At 35.3% G+C, this 27,178-nt stretch overlaps 1 protein-coding gene and 1 non-coding gene across 4 annotated transcripts in view; one reads left to right on the forward strand and one right to left on the reverse strand.

Annotated features, from left to right (window-relative positions):
• LOC113497726 overlaps positions 1-27,178 on the reverse strand; it is a 293,242-nt gene that overhangs the window by 199,328 nt on the left and 66,736 nt on the right. The gene's annotated exons all lie outside the window — the stretch shown is intronic.
• On the forward strand, positions 21,178-21,250 carry Trnar-acg. Its single transcript has one exon. It is a non-coding gene; the product is annotated as a tRNA-Arg (tRNA).

Below are 27,178 nucleotides of genomic sequence, written 5' to 3' on the forward strand. Positions count from 1 at the left end.
GTATGTATGGCTTTCCGATAAGAAGATTACGGTTCGTAGAGAATGGACGGGTACATCTGTGCGAATTGTAAGGGTGCCCCCGCTCCAAGAGAATTGCACCTTTTCGGTTTAGGGGTGTATCGGATTGGCAGTTGTCTCAATATTGTACACTAATAATTACTTTAAAGAATTGTTGTAAAACATTCCACACTATGTTTATGTTTTACTTTTCATTTTAATTGCCAAAAAAACAAAAAAATAAATGTCTTAAAAAAAGTTAGGGAAATAAACAATTATATCACATAAAAAGTACTGTTATTCATAACCCTCTAAACCAATATATTATTTCCCAGACATCCATCATTCAGTAAATCAGAGCCTCCTTTAAACCATGCCAAAACTTTACGACCCCATCGATGCGGCCCGTCGGGGTCATAAAAGGGACCTCCAACACTTGCACCCCCCATAAATCCTATAGGCCATATAGAGCAGGACCAGATATTATAGACTGTTGGCAGAAACGAAAATGAGGTAGGCTTTTATTGGGTTAGTGGTCAGATACGACCCGCAGTAGCCATCTTCAGCAAAGCAGTTGTCTAAAACCTTTTTTACTCTTCGCCCACTGGTAAAAATAAATCAAATTCAGCGGTGAAGTTATGCAAAGACAAAAATCTTGTACTTCGCCATTACCATTCTGTGATTGTGGATATATAGGTAAGTATAATAGTTCAGAAAGAAACTTGATCATCTTCGATCAATGCTGTATTACCATCCCCCTTTAGGGTAAATCGGAACAAACAAAAATAATGTAACTTTTCTTCACAAGATCTTGGCACGAGTTTTTTTTTCTTATCTTGAAGTTGCAAGAGGGAGACATGATTTAGGAGTGTTTGCAAGACGATAACTATTTGTGCAAGAAACACTGATCCTTAAGAATGGCTTTTTGAAAAGTTTATGGCTGAGCAAAGAGCCATGCTAGATAAACAATAGCCAACAGAGAGGAAATTAATAAAAACTTGAACTACACTTGCAATATTGTGATAAATATGTTTTTAAATTTAATATGGCCTACTGTCCCAAGATTGTCATTACAACATTCGATATACGGTTACTCAGAGACGATCTTGGTTGACACAAAACTTGTACCTCCTGCCATAAACGGTTGGACAGCCTTGCACTAGACATCCCACTTGCATACCAAACATAGAACAATGTTTACCCACTTCTCAAGTGCACATACATTCAGTGAATACAAAATACAAGTAGCGGGGCTTATTCTGAGCGCGAAAGGTGTTCACAAAACAGCCTGCGGTTCTATTTTGTTTCGCTCCTGAGTGCTTGGAATCTGATTTATTGAGCTTTGCTTCAAATGGAACTATCTAGAAAGGTTTCTGAAATATTTCACCTTTTGTCGTGTTATGAGCAGGTGTTTGATCGTGTCTAGTTGTCGAATTTAGAATTCTATTAAAAAAGAAAGGGGTTTCCTTGTTTTTGGGGTTCCTACCTAACGTGTAACAACGATGCCCTATTATAATAATTATGCTCTCATTATATTTTCCACTTTAACACAAAAAATAATAGAAAATAATAAAAGTTATGCAATCAAAAAGAAAATCAAAAAGTTTTTATTTCAAATATCTCAGGCACTTTTAAAACGTTATATTACTGACTCTAGTTGCACGGTTCCAAAGTGTCATTCTTATGGAGAAGAACCGGCAAGAAACTCCATAAGTTACTCTTTTCAATGCAACGGTTTTCAAGGTCATTCGATGATTCAAATTTGATGGGTGACATTTTCATTTCAAAATTGTATTTAGCCTGTTTGTACCCATCTCATCGCACTAGACAGGTTTTTTTTTACAGATTTTTATCGAAAATTCCAACGAAGTCGTTTTGCTTCTGTGAACTTAATCTGGGGCATGTAGGTATTTGCAGAAAATATAAACCCAAACCAGTTGTTGCACTGTAAGCAACGTGGTGCAGTATTGGATTGTGTCTTATAATTGCCAATATTTGGAGAGCATGCACTGCAGTGCTTATAGAACATTTGTGGTTGCTTCTGTTATCAGAGAATGCAGTGCTAGAGTAAACATGGCAAAGAATACTATGTAACTGATCGTGACCTCACTGGTTCTGTCTCGTAATTTATGAGCAAAAATAGTAATTATCTCTTTCTCATTTAATCTACTATTTTCCTACATGAATGTCATCTATGGTTTCTTAAATCTTTATCTGTAGACGAAAGGAAATAAAATAGCTATGACTTTCCTCAAAATCCCCTTCCACTTCTCAAAAAGACTTTCAGAAACCACGAACCCCATCCTTCTTGAAATACAGTTTTCAGGTCATTCAGCCACCGGCTTAAAGTCTGGTGGTATAACTATTTTATAGTAGTCGTATCCCATGCACCCCATAGCCAGTATATAGGCACGTAACGGCCCGCACTGCCGCAGTCGCCCTCCAATTTATTGGAGTTGTCCGTCTCGCGAAAAGGGTCTTAAACTTCCGCACCGTCTTACACTTCGAGAAGCTGGGAATTATATAGAGCTGATATAACCGTAAACGGTTTATACCTGTTTAACGGAGACCTGGGTTTAAAATAAATGAGTATTGGTTCAGGTAAGTTGTAGAACATTTACTTTTCTACTGCGCTAGTGGAGTACGTGGAAATAGTTATTATTCAAAAAAAGTTGTCAGTGGATCACTTTCGACCAAGAAAATTAATTCGATAACAACTGAGAAAAAGTAATGATATTGAGTTTTTAATTTTAAAGACGGTAGTTTTTTTTTATATCTAAATGATCAGAACCAGTTTTGAGTTAGTTTCGCTTTATACGAAACCCAGCTGTCGCCACAAAAAATCGCTGACAATATGTATCTATGAAACGGTTATGCACAAATACCAGCTCCTTAGAGTTACCCGGCGGTCACTCGGCCCTCAATCAAATACTATCAACGCGCGGCATTAAGCCCGCACTTCTTCCGTCTCCACTTATCTGCTCTCCCTCTTGTTTATTGCTACATGAAGCCATTATCTACCAACATCGAGGTAGCACGGATCCAATGGCGAGCTAATTTTACGAGATTTACAGGGGGATCCGGAAAAATCCCGTATCTTACACCGTGATCGAAAGCGTGACGATAAAATTTTATTGTAAATTCGACTTCCCTGCGGTTTTTGGACGTTCAAATGGATTTATTTAAAGGTTTGAGATCGGGGAAATGGTTCAAGGTACTGTTGTTTCGTGCTACGTGCCAAATGTACAAACAAATTATTTAAAATACCTATGTATTAAGTGTGACATCGAATAGAAATATTTTTAGTCAAACAAGTAAAGTGGTATCTAAATGTTTTTGTACAATCAGCTGCTCACTCTATTTACACATGAGAAGCGTGCGGTTATCTGTACAGGTACGTATTATGTATAATCAACATCTTAACCGATCCGACTACTCAGAGGGCAGCACAATTCGTAAATTCACCACACATGTACATTAAGCGAGGCTCGGTCATATATTCGCGGTATCTCTGGATGGGGGCAGCATACATTAGTCAGGAGCGACTGACATCTCTGCCACTCCCTCCTACAGATACGTGCTTCTTTGTTTGCGTCATTTGTGGAAATGCTCTTTTTTCGGCACTTTGGGGTTGGATGTAAGACTGAAAAGAAATGACTGAACAATTCGTTATAAGTAAAAGTAAGTTAAAGAGTATTCCCTTGAAAATTGTAGAACCGAACAGTGTCAAAATAAGAGAAAGCCAAAATAAAGCTCATATGGCGAACGTAATATAGATATTTAACAAACCCAGATATGTAATTGAGAAAGGCTGCTAGAACAATATTTTTGCCAGATGAAGGCCGAGGAAGGCTTAAGTTGTTTTTGTAGTGAGGAACGGCTTTTAATATTGTGGCCTACATAGGGATATATGTCTTAGTAAAGTCCAAGGTCCGTGTATTCTATCAAAAACCAAAATTATAGACTTAGCAGATGCCATGTACTTAAAACCTGTTCCTTCTGTGTATGAAAGTGGTTTCGCCAAAATTGGAATTCTGGTAAATATCGAAAAATATCCCAGAATTTATCAGACTTAGGAATAATTCGAGAACAAAATAATTACCTCTCACAATAGCTATTACTTGAGTAAATTATATCATGAGTGTGGAGTGACAATGGCAGTGACAGGAGGAGAGGCGGGAAAATTGCGCGCTTTTCTTTGTGCAAATAATACGGTTTATGGACGATGGTAATTTTAGCTCTCCTTTAATATTATTGTTCTTTGAGTTTTCGTTGCGATTATATTCCTTGTTGTTCGGGTTAGTAAACCCAAAACGCTAATTAGGTAGAAGAATTATATTAGAATGTAGTCTGCTATCAATATTATTTGTGAAATAAAGTATATTTCATATTACAAGCAATGATTTTTCTGTAATACTCATAGAAAAAAAAACAATACAATTTTATTATTCACCAATAAAAAACCTCGTGAAAATTCATACAAGCACAAGTATATTCTATGATTCTGTATCCAAACAAACTTATAATGTATTGACAGTGGCAGCAGCACAAACGCCATGTTTTCCTTTCATTCTCAGACCATAAAGGCTAGCTCTAAATAAACTTACTTTGTACAATCAACAACAGACCGACGACACAACACTCATTCATACGTGTATCATGTGTATACTTGCAGATGTATGAGTAACTTGAATGTGTACCTTTTCAGAACTCTGCTTTTTCACTTACATGTAGTTTTCCCCCGATCTGCTGAATAAAATGATGCATTTGCTCAACTTGATTCCTGCAAAGCGCATGATACCAATTTCATAACGCTAAATTCAGGCTGTCCCGCCTTCTCTGATTGCGCCTAAAGGCTGGAATGACCACAATTCTTCAAATCTATAGGTCGTGTAAGCAGAACTTAAACATATTCTAATACTATAGTTGCTCGACCTAATGCTAATCAGTTGTCTTTGTGTAGTTCACGAGCAAAAACAAACGGAGCAGAGTAGGGTGTCCGCAAAGTGCGGGCTAATCCGGACACACCAACAGTTGGTCCCGATTGATAAACATAGGGGAAACAAGGGCTTAAATTCTTACTTATGTTGTTTGGTTTGTTCTAAGTTAATTTAAGTAGTGAGTGTGAGAGGTGGCAACGTCGCTTTACTGTGGAGTTTAGCAATGATAACATTCAAGTTCGAGATTATGATGAATGAGATTTATTTTGCTCACAAAACTTTAAACGCCATGAACACAATGATTTTTGAACCGACTTTCAAAATGAGGTTTTTTATTGTTCTGTATTTTGATGTTTGTTACCTCATAACTTGATACTGGATTAACCGATTTTGTACCTTTTTTTTCATTTAATACGAAATAGCTGTCATTAAATCCAAAATACCATGAGTTTGGCTCAGTCATTTTTATATAAAGTCGGTCGTGCGTTTTTGTTCTTACAAAATTGAATACTTCTCATACTAGGCACAGGATTTAAGCTTTGATCTAGCTCACTGCGAGTTGGCGATTTCAGTACTAAAATTATGAATGTAGGTGTGAATTAGGTGTCCTCAAGAGTTTTCTGTCTTTCGTTTTCACAGGGGTTGGTAAAAAAGTTGAAAAGCTACATTGCTATTTTGCATGCATTTTTATCGAACTTGAACGTAGCGTCTTCAAATGCATGCTTAGAACTGCGAAGTCACCAAGACATTTCGATACGACGAAGACAGTAAGGTGTGACATTACGTCATTTCGTCGTAAGAAACCAGTGTTACAGTGAAAATTACTTCATGACAGTTGCACTTTTTCTTTTGTTTTCTAAAACCTACGCAAGGGTAACCACAGAGTGCCAACGTAATCCGGACAGGCTAGCAGTCGGTTGGTCTCGATTGATAACATTTTTATTTGCCACTTAAATAGTGGGGAAACAAGGGTTGCGGATGAAGGGGATAATATCGGATCTTAGGACGAGAGTTAAAAGGCGAGCGTGTGGAAAAAAACAAGGGATTTTTTATTTGTTTTTCTCTTTTTGCGGTTTGTAGTGAGTTGTTTTTAAGGAGCCCCTTTTGTATTGCCGTCAATTTATTGATGTCTTGAGTGTGTCGTAAAACAAAGAATTTTTGTGTAAAACGTTTTTTTATCTCGTCTACAAGTAAGTTCATTTGCGCATTGCGTGTATATTTATATCAAATTTGTTAGTATTTCAACTTTCGAAGTTCCTAAAAATATACTAACAATCAAAAGATTGTCTTAAAAAAATGGAATCACATTTGGGTACTTGATAACGTCTATAAAATGATGGTTGATACCAAAATTTTATATTTATTTAGAAATCATTTACACGAACACCAAGACCATTCGAATTCATCCACAACTTAATTATGATTCAATTAACAACAAAAAGGAAAAATAATCTCATTTTTTCCTGTAATCATTACATTTAATTACCTCAGTTGTCTGGCGGTGCGTGAGCACATAATCAATCTCCCCTCCCCTGTACCCCCCCCCCTCCGACACCCATCGGCGGGGAAATAAAGACGAGCTCAGAAAAGAGTTTTGATATTTTTTTAAATTCAAGTAAACTATGGTCCGTCTAGTTTTTTTGAAAGAAGAAAGTTTGAAATTAGCAAAGTAGGTCGTATTACTTTTATTTATTTACTAGACAGATATTGATTTGATACAAGATAGACCAAGGTCTTCGATATTTCATGAACTCATTTTCGCTGTGTAGCCTCGAAATTGTTTGACAGTTACTAAAACAACTGCGTAATTTAGAAATATAACTTTTGAATTCTCTTGAATCAGATACTTTAAGTCTACTTTTAAAACACCTGTTTTTGTTGCCAAAGATCAAATTCTGACGAAATAATATTTCACTTTGCCCCTTTTCAAAGTTACTGAACGTAGCAACTTTTTCAATTTCCAAAACACTTTAATTACTTAAAAGCTATCTCCTAAAAGGCTATGAACATCGAATTTATATTTTACAAAGGCTCTAGCGTCCATTCCACCCGTGTATGTGGAACTTATCCAAAAACACCAACATACAGGCATTTAACGATACCTCACATTTGTAACGTATAGATTGCTTGCTGAGTTAGACCGTTGTACGTTTTATCACCGGTTAAAGGAGACTTGGATGCGAAATGTTAAAGGAATGTTGCTTTTCATGAGTTTGTTTGTAAGAACTACGTGAATGGATTGCGAAACGGCACCAACATTTATTTCTGCGCTCAGACAAGCCGATACTTTATGATAAATCAATGTGTTATTTAAAATTAAAAGACTATGTTTATTTTGCTTGGTTTTCTTGTTTATCGCGTCTGCGTCCCCGAGGAAATAAAATCTATGTGTCTGGGTCCCGGTATTAAGCTGGATTCGATACATTTTTGTCTATTATTTACGTTCCGATTTCAGAGAGATTTAAAATTTTGATTTTCAGGTGCTTTTGTTATTGAAGTATCGGATGTTGATCTGCTAACGTTTTACGCATATAGCTTATTTCAAAGTTTATTTATTTCTGAAGGATGTCAGCAGAATATAGTAAGCGACAGCTTTTTAACACAAAGTATTGTTTGAACTTTGAATAGGTGATTATCATTGCTTTAAATGCACAACCAAATAAAGATAGGTTATGGCGTTATTAAAAATTTTACTATGTCAAAAACGATTTCTGGGAAAGATCAGCCTGAGCACTGCAAATAGCACATTTTAATTTATTTGCATGTTTGCTTTTCTTGCGAGTACTCGACCACGAATCCGTACCCCTCAGCACTGCGCACATGTGACCGTCCCCTACCTCAGATCAGTTCACCTCAATACGATCGCAGTGTTTAATCTGAAGCGACACACTAAAGGACGTACCCCGCGAACATTTGTCAGCCATGCCTGTTAGCCAATTTACATCACATACAAGCAATTTTCTATCATAAACCTATACCCATAAAGTGCGGTTTGGCGCATACCGTTTCCTTCAAGTTATAATTTGGAGTGCTAACTGTACGCTTAGAACATCTGTTGTATGTAAATGGTATATGAGTTGGAATTATTATACTTATGTTAGGCTTGATATGGTTTTAGGTAAACGGATGAACGTAAAAACTTATGAGCTTACATTTCCAGACGCATTAAGGAGGAAATTGTTTTTATAAGTTGTGTAATCACCGAACAATTTTATTTGTGACTGAAAGTTGAATGATGGTATCAATAGAAAAAACAGTCGTCTGGTCCTTCGTACGTATGTTTTGATATTTGAATTATAATAAAAAAGCTAAAAAATACTATTTACTTACGGTACTCAATGTGATTTTTTTGCATCTGATAATCTGTTTTTTGATTTTTGGATCAATTTATATTTTTATTTACAAAGAATTAAAGATTGAATCTTAAAGTCGTAATAGCTTGAATCTAAGATTTAATATTGTATACCTTTAAAACAATACACCACGACGCATGTAAAATACAACAAAGTATCAATATCTATTCCCGCGCGATATACGGAGACACCGGTGACTTTGGAACTGTGCCCGATAAGCTCGCTCCTGTTATGTGGGACTTATATCATCTTGCGGAATGTGTAGCCTATTGCCTACATATCTAGTTATTCTGTCACATAATGTTCACTAAAGCTTTCAATGTACGGGGTAAATGTTTATGAAAATTCCTTACGTAACTTGTCTTAGATTCATAATTTCAACACTTCTTACAACTTTTTGCAGGTCTCCTTTGGTTATAGAGCAAGAGCCCGTGAACCCCAGACCTTCGTTATTTTATAAAAGCTGAAAGTTTGTCAGCGCATACTCCCAACCCAGGTAAGAACGATGGACCATTATGAAGTTTGGGTTATAGTGGCTTAGGCAGGTAAACGGTACTAAAGGTCTGAAAATACCGATCTAAATTCGTCAAATAATAAAGTGCGATTTTTTGATATTATCTTCAGAATATTATAAAAAAACCCCCTTTTTCATTGCCAGACACTTCACATCGTGGCAACCCCTTGCCAGACACCCTTAATGTTCATGAAATTATAGTTTAACTTACGTTATAGTATAAAAGCTGATTTTTATATATAATACTTGGGTAATAAGTAGATGATGTTTCGTCATTAGCCAGACATTTTTTATAGTTCCAACCCCTTGCCAGACAAGCATGTAGGGTAGCTGTAGGAGCGAGCGCGAGGCAGTATGTATATGAGTGAGTGCGAGTGAGATGGCGAGTTAAGTCTACCGCGATACCTCACTGCGCAGTTGTTATTTCTACTTTTTTTTTATTTATTTATTCAGTTAACACAGGTACACGTTATACTTATGACATAGTACAGTGTCTCACAAAACAGTACACACTGTTTGTCTGCGAGATCAAAAGTATATAAACTTATAAAAAAAACTTAAATTATACGTATTATTATATAAACTTATAAAAAAACTTAAATTATACATATTATTATATCAACTTATACTGCGCATGTATTGTTTAGTACTCAGTACATGTTTACATCAGCTAAAATAATATAATATAGTATGATACGTAGATTATATGTTTACAATTTGTTTATGTGACTTTTTAAATAAAAGTGATTTTGTATTAAAAATAAGTCATGGGTGATACATTAATTTGTGTTATTTGCAACAAAAGAAGTGGCAAAATAACATTATTTTCTGACGAGACATTGAAAAAATGTGAATTAATTTTAAAATTGCGAAAAAAACATAACCTTAAGTACAATGACATCATTTTTCCACGTGAATACACAGAGGGTGGCTATCACAGGGAATGTTACAAATCATTCACAGGGCTAATGAAAAAATATTTTACCTCAGAACCAAAAAAATCTCAAATTTTTAACAATTTAAGGTAATTGTAGCATCGAATGTCTTTCCTTAAGATGTTTTTAAAATTTACATAGATTATTAGTTAAATAAATCTGCGCCAAAAAGTTTATTTGCATGAGTCATTCTAATCACAAATCTCTTCTTAAGACATACAATGTTTGTCTGGCAAGGGGTTAGAACTATAAAAAATGTCTGGCTAATAAGGAAACATCATCTAATTATTACCCAAATATTATATATAGAAATCAGCTATTACACTTTAACGTAAGTAATGATATAATTAATATCATTCTTATCATTTATAACGAATATTTAATTAATAATAATTGAAGATAGCACATATTATTGTTTTAGTTGATGTAAGCATGTATTAAATACTAAACAATACAAACGCATCTCACTCGCACCCACTTATATACATACTGCCTCGCGCTCGCTCCTACAGCTACCCTACATGCTTGTCTGGCAAGGGGTTGGAACTATAAAAAATGTCTGGCTAATGACGAAACATCATCTACTTATTACCCAAGTATTATATATAAAAATCAGCTTTTATACTATAACGTAAGTTAAACTATAATTTCATGAACATTAAGGGTGTCTGGCAAGGGGTTGCCACGATGTGAAGTGTCTGGCAATGAAAAAGGGGGTTTTTTATAATATTCTGAAGATAATATCAAAAAATCGCACTTTATTATTTGACGAATTTAGATCGGTATTTTACACACCTTTAGTACCGTTTACCTGCCTAAGCCACTATAACCCAAACTTCATAATGGTCCATCGTTCTTACCTGGGTTGGGAGTATGCGCTGACAAACTTTCAGCTTTTATAAAATAACGAAGGTCTGGGGTTCACGGGCTCTTAGACCATTATACCGACTAACCTTTTTTATTTCATTGATTAAAACCATACACACTTATTGTGACCCACCGGCTGATCAAAGCTAGATGCAAGTTTCACAAACTCACAAAGGATATTTCGTCTTTTAAGCTGTTAATTTAAATATAATAATGTCCGGAGTTTCGACTACGGCGACTACTGAAGCAAGTTCTTTCTGTTTCCCTCACTCTCTTAGTCCGAAGGGATGGCAATCCAACACAACAAGAGAGGCACCAATAGCAGGTACCACATACTGAATTGCCTTCCGAAACACGGAAGCTGTAATACTTATTACTCAAACGCACACAACATTCGCAAAGTCGTCGGTACTTGTTTTAGGATCGATTTCGAGATCTCTGACTTGGTGGTCTATCACAGCTTTAAATAGAGTTACAAATAAAACTCAATGCTAACTAAAAGTAGGTACACTATACACATTACAAATCTGAGCTTACAAATCTCAACATTTCGCTCCGACACAGATACAGAGATACTATTCAAGAAAACCCAAGCATACACGTTTAGAATTTATGGTTAAAATGTGGCGATATTATCATGTACCTAACTATGCTGGAGAAGTTCACCTGGAGTATATATGTTAGTTTATGGTCTCACTTGTGTTATAACTGAGTAGATTTACTGCAACGTGACTAGGACTACCAGTCATTTACTGGGTTCGAAAATAAATTGTCGTGATTAAAGAAAGGTAGTCAAGTGCGAGTGGTAGTCGAGGCCATTGAGGGTTCTGTACAAATATGTAAAAATAAATTTGCAACAGTATTTCTTACATTCTTACATCTTTTCATTAAATACTTGTAGGTATAGCAGCAATTGAAAAACATCGGTTGTCACCTTATATATAGGTATAACGGTTAATGAAATATATCCTGTTGACATACGGACAGACAGACAGCGGAGCCCAAGTAATAGTGTTCCGTTTCCACCCTTTATGTACGTAGCCCTAAGAAGCTATGATTCATCTAGAATTCTCTTTCAAAAGTTGTATGACGTCGTTAACTATTCTTTTCGTTCAAGCTGCAAATAATCAATTCAAGACGCTATTTTTATTAGCCTATTTACTGAAATGGCAAGCTATTACGTAGTTCCTTTAAATTATGTTATAAACATTAAATCTATTCTTATTCTAATTTAGTGAATGCTCGACGATCGAATAATTCTGAACAATAACATTTGAGGTAAGTCTTAGAACAATGGTAGGAATCTATAATACACCATTGTAGAACTAAAATAGAATATTCATTACGACTTTACCTTTAAAATGGTGTCTGAAGGGAAATCATTAGCATTTCCCTACAGAAGGACGGGCCTCTAAAGTCAAGTGTTGGGACATAGTCGATATTTATTGTTATCGTTACTAAAATCATTAAAAAAAAAACAATATTTAAATATAAAATTTATTCATGTACAATGTTCAGACAGTAAGGCAGTAGCTATATCGTCCCAGCTTCGCAATAACTCTTTGTTCCAATCAAGATAAATGACGTGACGTAACGATGATATATACCCATTTCAAAATCGGAATTAAAATTCAAGTCATAAAATCAACCAATTAATTTCCCTTCTAAAATTTTAATAACCCAATCTATCGACATCGTTTCCCCTCCCTAGCTGACTCCATACAGTCTGTAATTGCGCGGCAACATTCGGGGGTAGAAACACATAAATTACACCTTTTATTCATTCCCGATTGGTAGTGTTATAGCTGTCATTAACCACCCCACATTGCCTATATTATAGTATCACTATATATTGAAATATTACCTTTATTAATGAAGCATGTTATATCATGGACTCGGTCGCTATTTCTGTAATAACATAGCATTAATATGTTCAGGTTATTTTTGTACGTAACATGTTTTGATAACCGTTGGTTACCCTTAAATTGTCTTTAGCATTTAGGCCGAAAGTAAATTATTTGGCTTTTATATGCCACTAACGTAGGTAAGTTAAATATCAGTTGAAGCTATCTTTTTACTTAGAGCAGATATTTTACTGATTACAATAAGCGATCAAGTGTGCGTTAGACTTGCGATACTGAAGGTTGCGGAAAAAAAGAAAATTGAAGAAAGAAATATTTTTTTTGTCACCTATCAAATTATTTAACAATAACAGTTACTAAAGCTGCAGTTAAATATATCATCTGTGAACATTTTGTCGGTCTTGCTATCATGGTTCATGACGTACCGCCTGGTGACACAAGGACAGATGGAGACACACCTAATGCAAAAAAGTCGCTTGTTACAGTTTTATGGCAACGTAGTTTTAATTTAATTAAACTTTGAGCGTGTATTTATTACTTCAATTTAAATGTTTTCAGTATCGTCTTAAGACAGTGACATTATTATTTTACCGCCTACACCTTAACGCGTTACCTCGAGTCTTAAACAGCTCCCGTGTGACGTCATGCGGATATCACACACTGTTTTTGTTTCATTATCTGTAACGGAATTAATTTCTCGATAGGTACCTTTGTTTACAAGATGTAGAAAACCACTTGGCAACTGATGTTAAAACGAAGTTTAAGGTTTAAATTACGTTTATCAGTGAATCCAAATTAAATATAAGAAAAAAATATTACAGACAGAAAGACAATGTGCTATATTTATTCTCTCGCAGTAAAAACACAGTCAGCAGTAAAGCATCAAGGCATAATCCATTGTATTTTGACATTTAAAGAGAACTACGAGTACTTAGTCACCTTATTCGAAAGATTTTATTTTTAGATTGTAAAGATAAATATGAAATGTTCGTTGGAATTAACCTTGGCTTTGGCTAAGCTACTGCAATGGTTTCTCTATCCTTTTGTCTTTTTTTTTTACTTTGGGCTACATTAAGCTACATCCTCTACCATACTAAACGAAATATTTGAATTCATAAAAATCATTCAACAACAAAACACTGACCCATATTTCGATCTCGAGCTTCGGTTATAAGAGTTCCACCGAAACTAGATAATCAAAATTACCCAGTTCTCTTCCCCCAGATTGACGTGTACCCAGATTGTTCGTTCACTCCAGAATATAAATGCCGGTGAACATTCCAGCCCTCTCGGAGGGTGAGTAAGTAACCGTGAACGGGGTAAGGGTGCACTGTCCGTTAATGCGGTTTTTGACGAACTTACCCATTCAAATAAACCTTGTTTTCACTAGTTTTACGTGGCCTATTTAACCTGAATACATTATTGACGCCTTTCGCCTTTTATTATTCAGATTTGCTTTTTGTATCAATGTCGTTAAATGTACGCCTAGGAAACATGGGCAAAGGATGTCGTTTTTTAACAATTAACATTATGTTATAATTATGAATTTTAAAACGAAATTAGCAGAATGAGCACGAACTTATAACGTGGATTATTTTTAGCAAGACCCAACACCAAAAAACATGTTTTATCGATATCGACTCAAAATTAAAGGAACTCGTTGGACATCCCTAATAAAATATAAAGCTATATAGCACGCTTCGTTACCCCATAATCGTGTTGCGCAGACACTGAGCGTTTCGCTAATTCTTGTGTGTTTTCCTAAATACAGCTTAATTTCATTTTCTTGCCGTCGGCCTGTAGCAAAGGACATTTTAATTTTACAAAATTGAAACACTTAGTAGAGCTTGAAGTGTTTAATTGAAAGTAAAGCCTGTGCTAACTGTAGGCATTAAAAAAGACATTACTTTACTCTCATGAAACTAAAGTTGTTGAAATTTCGCTTTAGAAACGTTTCCGCGAAGTTGAGTAAGGCTCGACAATTTCAATAAAAATGTAATTCTATTTTTCTCTATGAAGGTGCGACTTGGGAAGTGAACTACCTATGAAAAATAATGGTGATTAAAACGATACTTAACGGGATTTGGTGTAAATATAACAATTACTTATTTACATTTTATGAATACGAACCATTCCTCCCAAATATAATTGACGTCGATATCGATATATTTCATCGATTCCCCTCCCTAGCGATATAAAGCTGTACTACACTACACGCTTCGTTACCCCACAATCGCGTTACGTAGACAGCGAGCGTTTTGCTAATTCTTGTGTGCGTTTACCTTAGCCCTATGCAGGTATTGACTGTATGTTCTTAATATATCTTAAGATATCTTATAACGTGCCTTACAATTTAAAAGATTTTTTAGAAATCAGTTTACGAATTTTTTGAAATAAATGAGATTTTTAAAAGTGAGAATGTCGTAACTCTTAGAACTAAAAGCCAATATATTAAACAAAGTAACTATTTAATATGTAGGCTTGATAGAAATTATACTAGTTACTGGTACATCACTTGGTGCTAAATACGACAGTTGGAACAATCACTAAACAATACATAACTACACCTTTCATCGCTAACCAAATATTTACGTAAAAGAGTGACGTCACAAATTCACAAAGCAGCAATTCTTCCAGTGCAAACTAACAAGGCGGCATCAAAGTTGTGATAACCGCACGCTTCGTTAGCTCTGCACCACGTACGCGGTACGACCCTGCTTTGCGTGCGGCGGGTAAACTAACCTAACCATTGCTAGCTCTAACCTTTTTTAAAAAGAATGCTTGTTCTTTTAAAGCGCAATGGGTGACGTGTATTTTTTTGATCACGCTGCTCTTTGAAATTGAAACGTTGACTCAATTTGAGTTTAGATTTGAAAGTGTTCTACGCAAAGGAACTAAATTTTAAATTGTTATTAGTTACTGGTTCCTGTTTTATTGTCTGACGTCATTATTAACATCCGTACATAAGGTATTAAATTAAATTATTAAAATTAAAACACGCTACAGTAAGAATCACTGCTGCAATTCCATGGTGAACAATAAAGAATATTATAATCTAATCTAATTTTAAAGTTCTACGGTAAGGTATATCATTGCAATGTTACCCACGTCTTTGCAAAAATATTACATACATTCCCATAAAATACACCAACTGAGCTTTCCTATTTGAAGTCGCTTCACAATCATACTCAAAATAAAACACAAAAACCCGCCGAAACAAAAGAAAATTGAATTCCATATTCATAAATCTCATTTGATAATTTGATAATGCGTTTTTATTGCATAATCTCGTCTGAGTCTGCGTATCAATTGACGAGGTCCCTGGGCGCGAGAGACTTGCAGTAGATACTCGTGACGTGGTGGGGGGTACCAACGGTAACAGACAACGATAGGGTTCTGATTTCACTGACGTTCTGTTCTTGTTTATTTACGTTTTAGGGCTGTAGCGCGCTCTTTTGTTTTTGTAGACATGTGACTCACAGAGAGATGCGTGGTGTTGATGTTTGTAGAATACTGGCATGACAACTAGATGACAAATTGAAATAACTCTTCCGAATTTGTAAAAACATAAAATAAAATAAACAAACATTCTCCAATATTTCTGAAGTTGGAAATTATGTTCAACAGAATAATAAAAATAAATTCGCTCTCTATTTTTCGAACTCACAGTAATTTAACTTTCGTTTCTAATCCACTTCCAAAAATGCATGAACAAGCAATACAGTAGTAAAAAGTCTTGCAAAGCAATATCAAGAGCAGATGCTACGAATGTGTTGATAGCGAAACTACAAAACGTTATGGACACTACGCTCCGTAATTGGTAACAGGTACACGAGTCCTAGTTTAAACCAATAATGGTCGATACCGGTCCGTACCCGAGGAATTGTTGCCAGCGACCGAAGGACCACAAGTTTTTGACGTATATGTATATATGATTTCTATGTGAATGTATTTGTATGCAGTTATATTGGATTTGATATCATTTTAGTATGATAGCGTGACCGTGTATTGGTCTAACTAATAAAATGCTTTTAATGGACATGCTAATAAAATATTTGTGACATAATAATCTTTAAGGATATTTTTATTGAATTACCTATTTGGTATTTCGTGTATCACCGCATGAAACGTCAGTTATTCAAACATGAAGTTTTCAGGTAGAACCTAACTGATATATATTTAAAGACAAACAATTAGTATGATGACATTATTAATATATTGATCACAGAGAAAATTTACAGTCACAATCACAATTTTTTACGACAGTCTAAAAATATGACCGAATGGAAACTCACGAATAAAAATCGAATCGTACCAATAGCGTCTAGTAGCAAATACTAGTAGGACCAGCCTACAGGCAGATCTGCAGTAATCCAATCAGGGTCCGTTACAGACAATTTGCGGGAAACTGATGGCTGCACTCCAAAGTGGGTATTGAATGTGTTCCGTTTTGATATTCTGGTCTTTAGATACGTACGTACATATTGTTATGTGGATATGAAAGTCTGACTGTCGTTACTATTGATTTACACCAGCTAGGTTTTCATTTCTGCTTTCCATGTACCTGCGTCAAAAGTTTTATAATTTGCGAAAATTTCAAATGCCTTCCATGCTCAAATAATAAGACCATTGATTCACAAAAAAGTCAAAGATTATATAAATATTTTTCTTACTTGTGGTTGTTTGTCAATCTGGTAAATACTGTGAATGTCAAAAGTAGTATTAATCTTATAAGGAAAGTAAGTAAATAAAATGCTAATGCGATACCTTATTTTAGTCTGGTGCTACTTATTACTCAAAAGACCAGTCCTGTTTGACACCAAAAATCGATTCACCTTTAAATTACCTCTTACAACATACGCCTTCACCACGAAACACTGCGCACAGCCTATAGGTTGAGTACAACAATGCGAGCGGCACACGATACCAATTTGCGCCGCGACGCAACATTGTCGCGCGACTAATAGATCGCAATCTAGACGAACAACGCCAAATTAATCGTTTTATACATTAAGCCCTACTGCAATGGATAAGGATTTATTGTTTTGATCAACGAAGTCTGTTAACTTTTTTAGTATAATGATTTCGAATATGATTTTGGGCACGAGATGATGGCATTTTTGCTGTGCATCTTTCTCAATAAACCTTTTTGGCTTTACTTTTAAAACCTCTAGACGAACATATATATGCCACTCGGCTATCCATGCAATCATTTGGGAACTGCATGAATTTTTCAAATTGTTACGTTCAATGCAAACAAATTGAATTGTAGACCTGAGAGCAAATGTTAGTTGTCAGTAACCCGATAACTAAGTTACTATTGAAAATCTAAAACCGGACGCAGTAGCGTCAGTTCTGTGGTCTACTAATCATGGACCGACATGTTGTTTTTAATGACTTGTCACTGTCAAAACACAGGATTTTTTTACGCTAAAAGTAACTAAATCCTTACCAAAAAAGAAAAAATAATAAGCTCGTATTTGTTGATGAAGCCGGTGACTTGTCTAGCTTTTATATAGGTTTTTTTTTATTTGGACATGATTAAAATATATGAAACTAGTTCTATAAGCCCTGCCCAACACGAAAATTATAGCAGAAGAAAATAACAAAAAATAAACTTTTTCATCATATTACCGTATCCAAAACATAGTATTGGATGTGCCCACCGCAGCACGGCGGCTCTACAGAGGGCTACAGTAATTAGGACTCTGTCCCGAGGCCTCCAGTCAATTCGCTAAGTACAGACAACTTTTGATATTTGACGAATATTCCAAGTTTCCCTCTGAAGGCTCGCTAAGTTGCTCAAAAGTAGTATTAAGTTATTGAAGACGATTAAGTGTTTCGCGTTGATAAGTTTGTTCGGCGATTTTGTGAAAACTGTTGGCAGCGGCTTAATGTTTGTCTTATGTTATATCATCCTCTCTTATTTCTGGTTTTGGGTTATCATAGTTATGTGAGGGATTTGGGCATGCTAGGCTAATCATTAAGTCAAAAGAATATCATTATAAATGACGTAAAAATGATTGTTAAAACTACCTTAATCCACAAACAACACCAGTTAATAATTGTTCCCGTTTAAAGTCAAAAACATTGACTTATAAAAGCTCATATCTCAAACAAAATCAGACAATACAGCCACAAATGTTGACTTAATAATAACTGACACATCACGCGCAGACATTCTGTGGAACATAATCTCGTCATAATGAGTGGCTCGAACGTTTGGCGCGATTGTGAATACACCCGTCACAAAGTCTGCCGGCTCCCCTATCACACCGAACCAAATGACTTAACTCTCAAACCCATCACTCAATTATCAACTCTCCACAAACATAATACAGTACAAAATTAATTGATCAATCGAACCGATATGTTTGAATTACATAATCGATTTCTATTTTGCCTGCGTTTAACGACTTTTTAAATGCGTTCGAAATCGTACTCTAGTTTATGATTGTTAGGGTTGGATTTCGTTTGATTTGTATGATCGATGAGTTGATTCGTTATTGAACTAGATCTGTAAGACAATGAGGCGTATGCACAATGAACGACAATATTGTGTGAAACCTGTGATGCTATAACTATCGGCTGTTTAAGCGCTTTGTAAGCCAAAGCTTCGTACCTCATCAGCTACGAAGTGGCGAGGCAATCGATGAATCGTTCGACTCTCGTGATAGAATCGACTTTTTGCATAAAGACAAACCTATTTCAATTAACTTAACCTATTTAAATTAGCTAACGTAGTTTATTTTTCGTCGACTTTGAATTTAAACGACACTTTTCTGAATCAGATCTATTTTTCAATTTCTTGTATAAGGTCATATTTCACATATTATCTTTCATTTATACTTTGATTATTTATTTAAAACCTTGTTATTAAGCAGTCTGAACTGGTTGAAATAAAGTAGTTGAGACTGTTTAATTTTAACCTTATGAACAAAAAAACAAGTAAGTATTGAAACACATCATTAAAGAACCAAAATTATTAATTCCTTTAGCCAAAAGAAACAATACAGATTGCTGAATAAAAATATCATTGTAACAAAAAAGAGAGGCACAGGAGAGCCGCGACACCCACCCGGAGGGATCCGCCTTTTTATACCCGGGTCCTTAGTCCGGTCCGGTTACAAACCTTTTTATTTGGACCGTGACGCAAATGTGAGCGGGATCCGGGCAAAGTTCCCCGAGTTTTTCAACTTACTCAGTCACTGATGATTAATTAGTAAAAACTTTTTAAAGGTTACGTTATAAATGGCTTTTGTTGAAGATAATGTAATTGTTGTGTCGCGACAATGAACTGTTTTATTTTGTTCGTTTTGGTCCTATTGAAACGGACACGTATTGTGTACGTGCTTTATAATACCGAAACAAAGTTGTAACATATTTACAACATAATAGATACATCGCCTAAATGACCAAGGGGTTATGTATAATACGAACTGAAACTCAGATTAGTGCACTATCACATTTAGATTGGTCTCGTGTAAAAGCAAGTAATTCTACGGAGAAGTTCTCTTACTTTTTAATCTTCTTTTCTTAGAAAAGTTTGAGGAACGTTTGCTTTTCAGACATTACTTAATTTTAAGCGTTTATCATGAAGTTTAACGTTTCTCTTTTGGGCATAGGGCTCTTCACCTATAAGAAAGGCTGTCGGATTACCACACTCTGCGGGTTTGCGATTACTGAATTATATATGTTTCCCTTCACCGTTCGTTCATCTTTTGTCATTAGAATAATTAACAAAGTACATTTTTTTAAAGACTCGTTGCTACTTGTCCTGCCTTAATATCGCACCTCGGCCGCCAAGCCCCTTTATTTATAAACAGTAAAATACTCGTAAGTATGTAGGATTTCGTTCAACACCACATTATTTAACCAAATATTATCAATAACCAATATTCACTCATTACTCAACGATTATTACATAAGTACATGCAATTTCTGTCTTACCACTAACACGTATTGCCTATTGATACTCAGGCACGAAAACCACAAACAATTGAATTGTGGTTATAAATCAGTGCTGACCACAATTACCTAAAATTACCTGCGCTACTGAGTAAACTACTGTTTTGATTACATTGCCTATGTGTGCCTACGGCTGCTTATGTTGGTGGTTCGTGCCAAAGTATAGGCGAACATAGCACCCACCATGCGGTTCTGTGTACGTATGTGTTTGTAGGAAGGTGCAAGTTCGATACTCAACGCTGGCTTATAAAAATGTGGCTTTCAAAGTCAGAATTTGTACTTTCTTCTTTATTCTAAGACACCACACTTACAGACGTGAAGGAAAACATAGTCAGGAAACCTAAAAAAATATTGGAATCTTAAATCGCCAACTGGCTGTGATCGAGCGTGGAGACCAATGCCCAAACTTCTGCTCTGTGCCCAGAGTGGGACGATGATGGAAATTATTACGAATTTCTATATAATTATGTCTCTTGATTAAGTCCAAGTCATATTTCTAGAATCGTTTATAACGCTTAGTTTTATGAAAATACTCGTAAAATAAAAACAAGCTTTTTTCAGTACTATAACTGTAACAAGAGTTATTTAATATAAATATTAAAAATGTACCACAATGCTACAAGCACAATGCTTATCATTATAGATTTTATTTATACTTTTACATTAAATTAGGATTGGAAAGACCTACTGAGAAAAAAAAGAAACATTTACCAATGTCTTATTTAGGATCTTATAACAACTGGCCCTGTGGCGCAATGGATAACGCGTCTGACTACGGATCAGAAGATTCCAGGTTCGAATCCTGGCAGGGTCGCTCACACTTTTTGAATATTTTACCCTGTTGTTTACGAGGAATTGCTTGAAGTTATTTATTCCACTTTTAAATTACTGTTTGAAATAGTTCAAAATAATTTGGCGCAAATAATTTTGTCATCTAGTTTAATTATTTATTAATATTTTACACATACTTTTGACGTTTAGAATACAAGAGAATAAAATAAATCTGTGACTATCAAACAACAGAAACCCGATATTTATCTAGACCCCCGCTAAGAACTAACCAGATTATAACTCCATACATTCACTTAAAACATCCCGAGAAAATTAATTCGCATACCCCATTCATAATCCATTTATAGAGCGCCCCCTAGTGCCGGAATCAAACACTAATTGTACCACTGGCATCACAAAGGCAGCAATCGAATCACGCGATTATCAAATTATATATTTTTGTGGTCTTTTATTGAATTCTCTTTGTGGTTTCGATGGGGTCCCACCCTTATTTTGACGTGGACACATGTCATTTTGTTATTTTACATGTGTCAAGTTTAGTTAAGGGTTTTGTTACGTACAATTGTGATCAAATTTATAATAAATAGTTACTAGAATACTCGCGACTTGAAGACGCCATACGAAATACAAAAAATATACAGAATCAAGTCAAGAGGAACAGACTCTTATCAAAATAGTGAAAAGCGGAAATTTGTATGTAGGATCTTTTACTCTCTATTTAGACGCATCCCTACACGTGTCAAAATGGCTACAAAGACACGTGCCGAAAGTCATCTAGATTGACAATACGGCAATCAAGTGTGAGACAGTGAAGGCAATTTGCGGCAGCTCGGCCGGCGGTCTGAGGGCGCGTGTAATTGTTGTGTGTTCGTTTGTTTTGATAAAGCGCTCCGTTACGAGCAATAGATGGCTTGAATTGAAACCACACGGTCGAGATTGGACCTAGCATAGTTTATATAGGCGAGTGAATGTCTTGTGGTGTGAGACATCTTGTATTGTGAGAGGAATAATCGTTCAGCATGTCTCCAAGATAAAGATAGAAATGTCTAATAAATGAAAAAGGACTCCCCCATTGAGGACTTGTATCCTACATGTTTAATTTCATTACTCATTTTCAACTACCTGAAACATATCATATTCATGTTTTTATTTACCTATTTAATAAAATATTAAATTGCGCACTATCTTGTAAAATCATATACCCAACAAAACGGAAAGCTTTGTTGGGTTATATGACAACAACACGGTATGACGGTAACGGCAACGGCAACATATGACGGTAACAACACACACAACAACAAAGCTACCATAACGAGTTCGAGTCAAAAGTGAATGAGAACAATAAAGTCATTCTGCGTCATCGATTCATCTCATGTAAAGTAGGACTCCTATCGTGCCTGAGAGCAGATGATCAAATAATTAAAAGACGTTTCACAAAAAAACGCTCCAATCAGTCACTAAGGACCTTCACAAATCGTGCACTATTGTGTACAAAGACAGTCTTAACAGTTTAGCTCATTCACAAGTAAGCGAGACAAAACGCCAGTAACTTAGTTAAACTTAGTTGCTAGGTACAGCGAAATACTCACAATGTCGCTTTGTCTGTCCGTCCGTCCTTTCTTCAGTATAATTGGGAACGGTACATTACGGGATTTAATTCAAGAATTTCAATGTAATGTTTTGAGCCTTATTTTGTTCGTGAGATCGGACGCGATTTGATGTACTCAGGGATTATATGGCTTTTGTTTTTTTCTGTTAATTAAGATTTTCTGGAAGAAAGTGTGCTCTAACGTGCAAGAGTTTGTACTATTGTACAGCGATAGCTGTATTTATTAAAACTTTATAATTTAATTTTTAATTTCCCTATTACATTTAAAATCATTCTGGACGTTCGGTAAAAATCAAATAACTTGTACAAAACCGCATAAAACAGAAAGCACAGTAGGTATATAAAATAACGTTAATTTGTAACAAAACTTAAACAGCCGAACTAAACAAACCTCGTGGCACAAAAACAGGCACATTAACATAAAAGGTAATAATCCCCTGAAACACGTTACCATTCACATTAATACAACGCGGAGCAAGTTTTTGTGGACAGAATATAATACTAAATCACACCGGACCGTTAAACGTTACAAAAGGTCATACCGTAATTAGTTTTTTTCGGGCCCACTGTGCAATATTTCAACCTTCCCAACCGCATCCGTAATAATTTTTCAATTAAAATTCATTTTTGTCATAAAATATTCTGCACTCGTGTTGAAAATTAAAATGTATGTGTTTTTGTATGGGTGATTACTTGAAATAACGTTGTTGTTACATTCTTTACGTTTTATTGTGTTAACGTTTTTATGTTTAAAATAAGAAAGTATTTTGTGTATCTTTTGAATGAACTTTGACGATATAAGCAATAGTCTGTTTTGCTTGTAAAATGTATTTTAGAACCTCGTTTTTTGAAGAAATCTTCACAAGACTAGATATACAGGAACTTACCTGAAAATAAAAGAAAAAATCCGTTAGTTTATTAGGTTCACAATTACTCTTAATTTAATAACGCATTTAAAACTGTGCTAATTTAAGAAACTATCCGCTTTATAATACCGGCAAGTTAGGTTAAATAAAAATGCCGCGCATTATTAAATCGTAAACTTAAATGCATGGCCGTTAATTACTCTCATACAGTTTTTTTAGCAGCTGCCTTGATTTTCTACTAGTTATTAAATTTAATATGTAGGTACCTAGCGTATTGTTTAAATCAGACAAAAAGAGTAACTTATGTATATTCTTGTCGGATCTTCTCAATAGGAATTACATTTTGGAATTGTAACGTTATAAAAGTATCGGAAAACGGCCCATTTAAAAACTTGAACTTGAAATTGTATACCGAATACGATAGTATAAACACCTACATTTCGCGACACACTCAACTAAAATAGATTCAGACAATTTATTTACTTGGATCTTTGAAGGAAAACCTCTTGGCAAAGAGTATGACACACAGTCATGAAAGCTAACCTAGGCTCTGTTTCTAAAAAACACATTAACCTACAAACTTTATAAAAATACGAACAGATGATGGCTAAAAAGATGGATGGAGTGAAAGATGTTATGAGAAAGAAAGAAAATAGGTAATGCTTTGACTCGTGAAAGAACTTAATGGCAGGAAAATACTCTTAATGCGAACATGAAATGATTAAGAACAAGACAAGCAGACAAGAGTAGCGTGTTAGGTTAACTTGAAGACTCATAACTAATAACTTATGAACATTACATAGTTATAACAATAAAAACTGATACAGGGGCGACAAATAGGTTCGAAAAACTAAATTTGATGAACAAAAAATAGGTCACTCATCGAATTGCGACAGGAGTAACTTTTGCTTTGTCTCAATGTTTATTTTGATTATGTTTTATTATATCAGCAACAGCAATGTATCATTTGTGAACATTTTATGACGGACTGACGGTCCAACAGCAGTGCCTCAGTATCTAATAGGATTCCGTTTTTACCCTCTGGGCACAAAACCCCAAAAAGTGACACAATTTCTGCATCAACCGAATGTTACACAACACACAACACAATTATACACTGAAATAAAATAACATTTGTGTTACTAAGTCACGAAATACTTTGCGTTTTCAGAGCACATCGCTGCGGCCTGCGAACTGCGAAGTAATAGCGTGGTCGCGTGTAATACGGCTGCGAGCGATCAGCGCGCGTTCGACTCGCGCCAAACTCGTTGCAGTTACTGTAGCCGATGCACTCTGGACGCTTAGTTAAAGGGTGTTCCTTTGTTTGTAATAAACGTATACGGTGTTGGTTTAAAAAATATATCCATCAAACTCTGACGTGTTGTGTTGTTGATTTTTTTTCTCTTGTTGTGGCAGATAGTGTCAAGTGGCCATTTTGTAGAATTGTCGCTGTTATTTGAAAATTATTCATCACAACTTTGCTATGGGTGTAAATGTAGGTGTGTGGGATCATAAAATTTGGAGTAGATACGTTATTCAGCAATATATGTACAAAATCTCAATCTGTTTATATTAATAGGCATCGGAACTACTACGTTAAGCAATCCAAATGAGATATGTGTCAAACGATATCACCGACAAAATTCACAATCGAATAGTCACAACTTGACATTAAATATTCGTACATTAAAATTATAATAATGTGACAGATTTTTCAGCTAAACATACAGCTGTGCCATTAATTTGGCGCCGAGTCTGGCGTCAGCGACACGCGTCTAACCGCAGCCGCACTCTCTAAACTGTGCTACGTTTTATTATTTGACAAATTCAATTGTTTTAAATGTTATCGTCATAATTCCGATTATAGAAAATCTGTACAGAAATCATATTTTACCAAGCGTTAACGAATGGCTCGAATTCGAATGTATTAAAATGACGAACCAAAGTATAGCCACTTGTCGGTTGAAATATCATCGCCATAAATTTGAAGAATAGTATCTAATAAAACGTGATTTAGACTTTCTGGTCTGTATTAACTAAGCTGAAAACGTTCTTTTTTTTTCATTTCATTTCGTGTTTGCTATTATAGATTAGCTAACGTTTTCAGAGGCTGTAATAAATATTGCAAAGTTTAAACAGACGATCTTTCTTTAGTTTTGAATGTAGCTAGTCTGTGTATAGTCTATTTATTAAAAGATATCTTTTTAAACAGGAGGAAGGTATTTATGAAATTAAAACTTATCATTTTTTCTAATACTTTCTATCCGAATTCAAATAAGAAACCAAACCTCCCGTTCCACATTCAGATACTCTTAAACATTTATATTTCAGTTGGGATTTCTCAATCAGCATTTAAACCAATAGTCTGTAGGAGAGGCAATTAAGCAAAGCGTCCCGTGCCATCTGTCTGACTGGAAGTGGCATTAGTCCTGCCGAGAGGAGCGCTACACCTAGGTATGTGCTTGACAAATACTGAGGGCTAGACAGGCGGCGATCATTCCGATATTGGGCTTAGAACTTACTATTAATCATTGGTAATTTAACTGTAGCTAAACGTCTAAAATTTATTGATCTTTGTTTTCCTCGAACAGTTTTTTAGATTGGTATTTTCATTTATTTAGATCGAATCATAATTTTAAATACTCTCGTTCGTAGGATAAAATATAATTGGGAAGTATAATCATTGTTACGTTACTCTAGCAACAGATGCCGTGCTAAAGAACCGTGAAAGGCCACTAAACTCTTTCCCAAAAAACTCGTAAAACAGCCCATACAGAGTCAAAGCTGCGAATGCAAATCTGACTTCATTTGACTAATAGCACGCAGTAATGGCGGAGCACAGTGTTAAAAATTTGCATTTAACAAGCCATAAAATAGATTAAAGTAGTAACGTTAAATTATTTCGTGGCGTGCCTCTCGTTGCAAACGTATTAAAGTTTTATCCGGCCTGTGTGGTGGATCGAGTTAGAAGTTGTTCCGACATTATGTCCACGGCGCAGTGGCGTGCACACTGTGCAACCCTGATTCAATTTATTGTTGCAAAGAATTACTGTAATTGCTTTAAAATTTTCTATCGGACGCACTGTCGTTTAAAGTTCGAGTCAGATTAAATGATTTCGAAGTTGAAATTAAATTAGCTGTGAGTTCCCTGGGCGATACGTACGAGCCAGTTACAGTTCTAACCTCTATAAAGTTATGACGGGTAAAGTTTAGGTCATTTTCATTTCGTGTTTAAACGATTTAGGTCTCGTTAAAAGTTTCAATTAGGCTGCTGTGCTAGTTGTGGGTTTGAATCAATTATCATTTAGAGTTACGACACCTTGTTCTCTAATAGTACCATGGTCTATGTTACAGAACTTGAGTTTGACTTTCGAGTTAAAAATAAATATCTTCCAACATTTTTTTTTGTGTCTTGCAGCGAGTTCAATTGACTAATGTACTTTTGGGCAAACTGTCTTATTGAACTCTCAAGTAA

The sequence above is a fragment of the Trichoplusia ni genome, chromosome 9 (assembly GCF_003590095.1).
Source record: "Trichoplusia ni isolate ovarian cell line Hi5 chromosome 9, tn1, whole genome shotgun sequence".
NCBI lineage: Eukaryota > Metazoa > Arthropoda > Insecta > Lepidoptera > Noctuidae > Trichoplusia > Trichoplusia ni.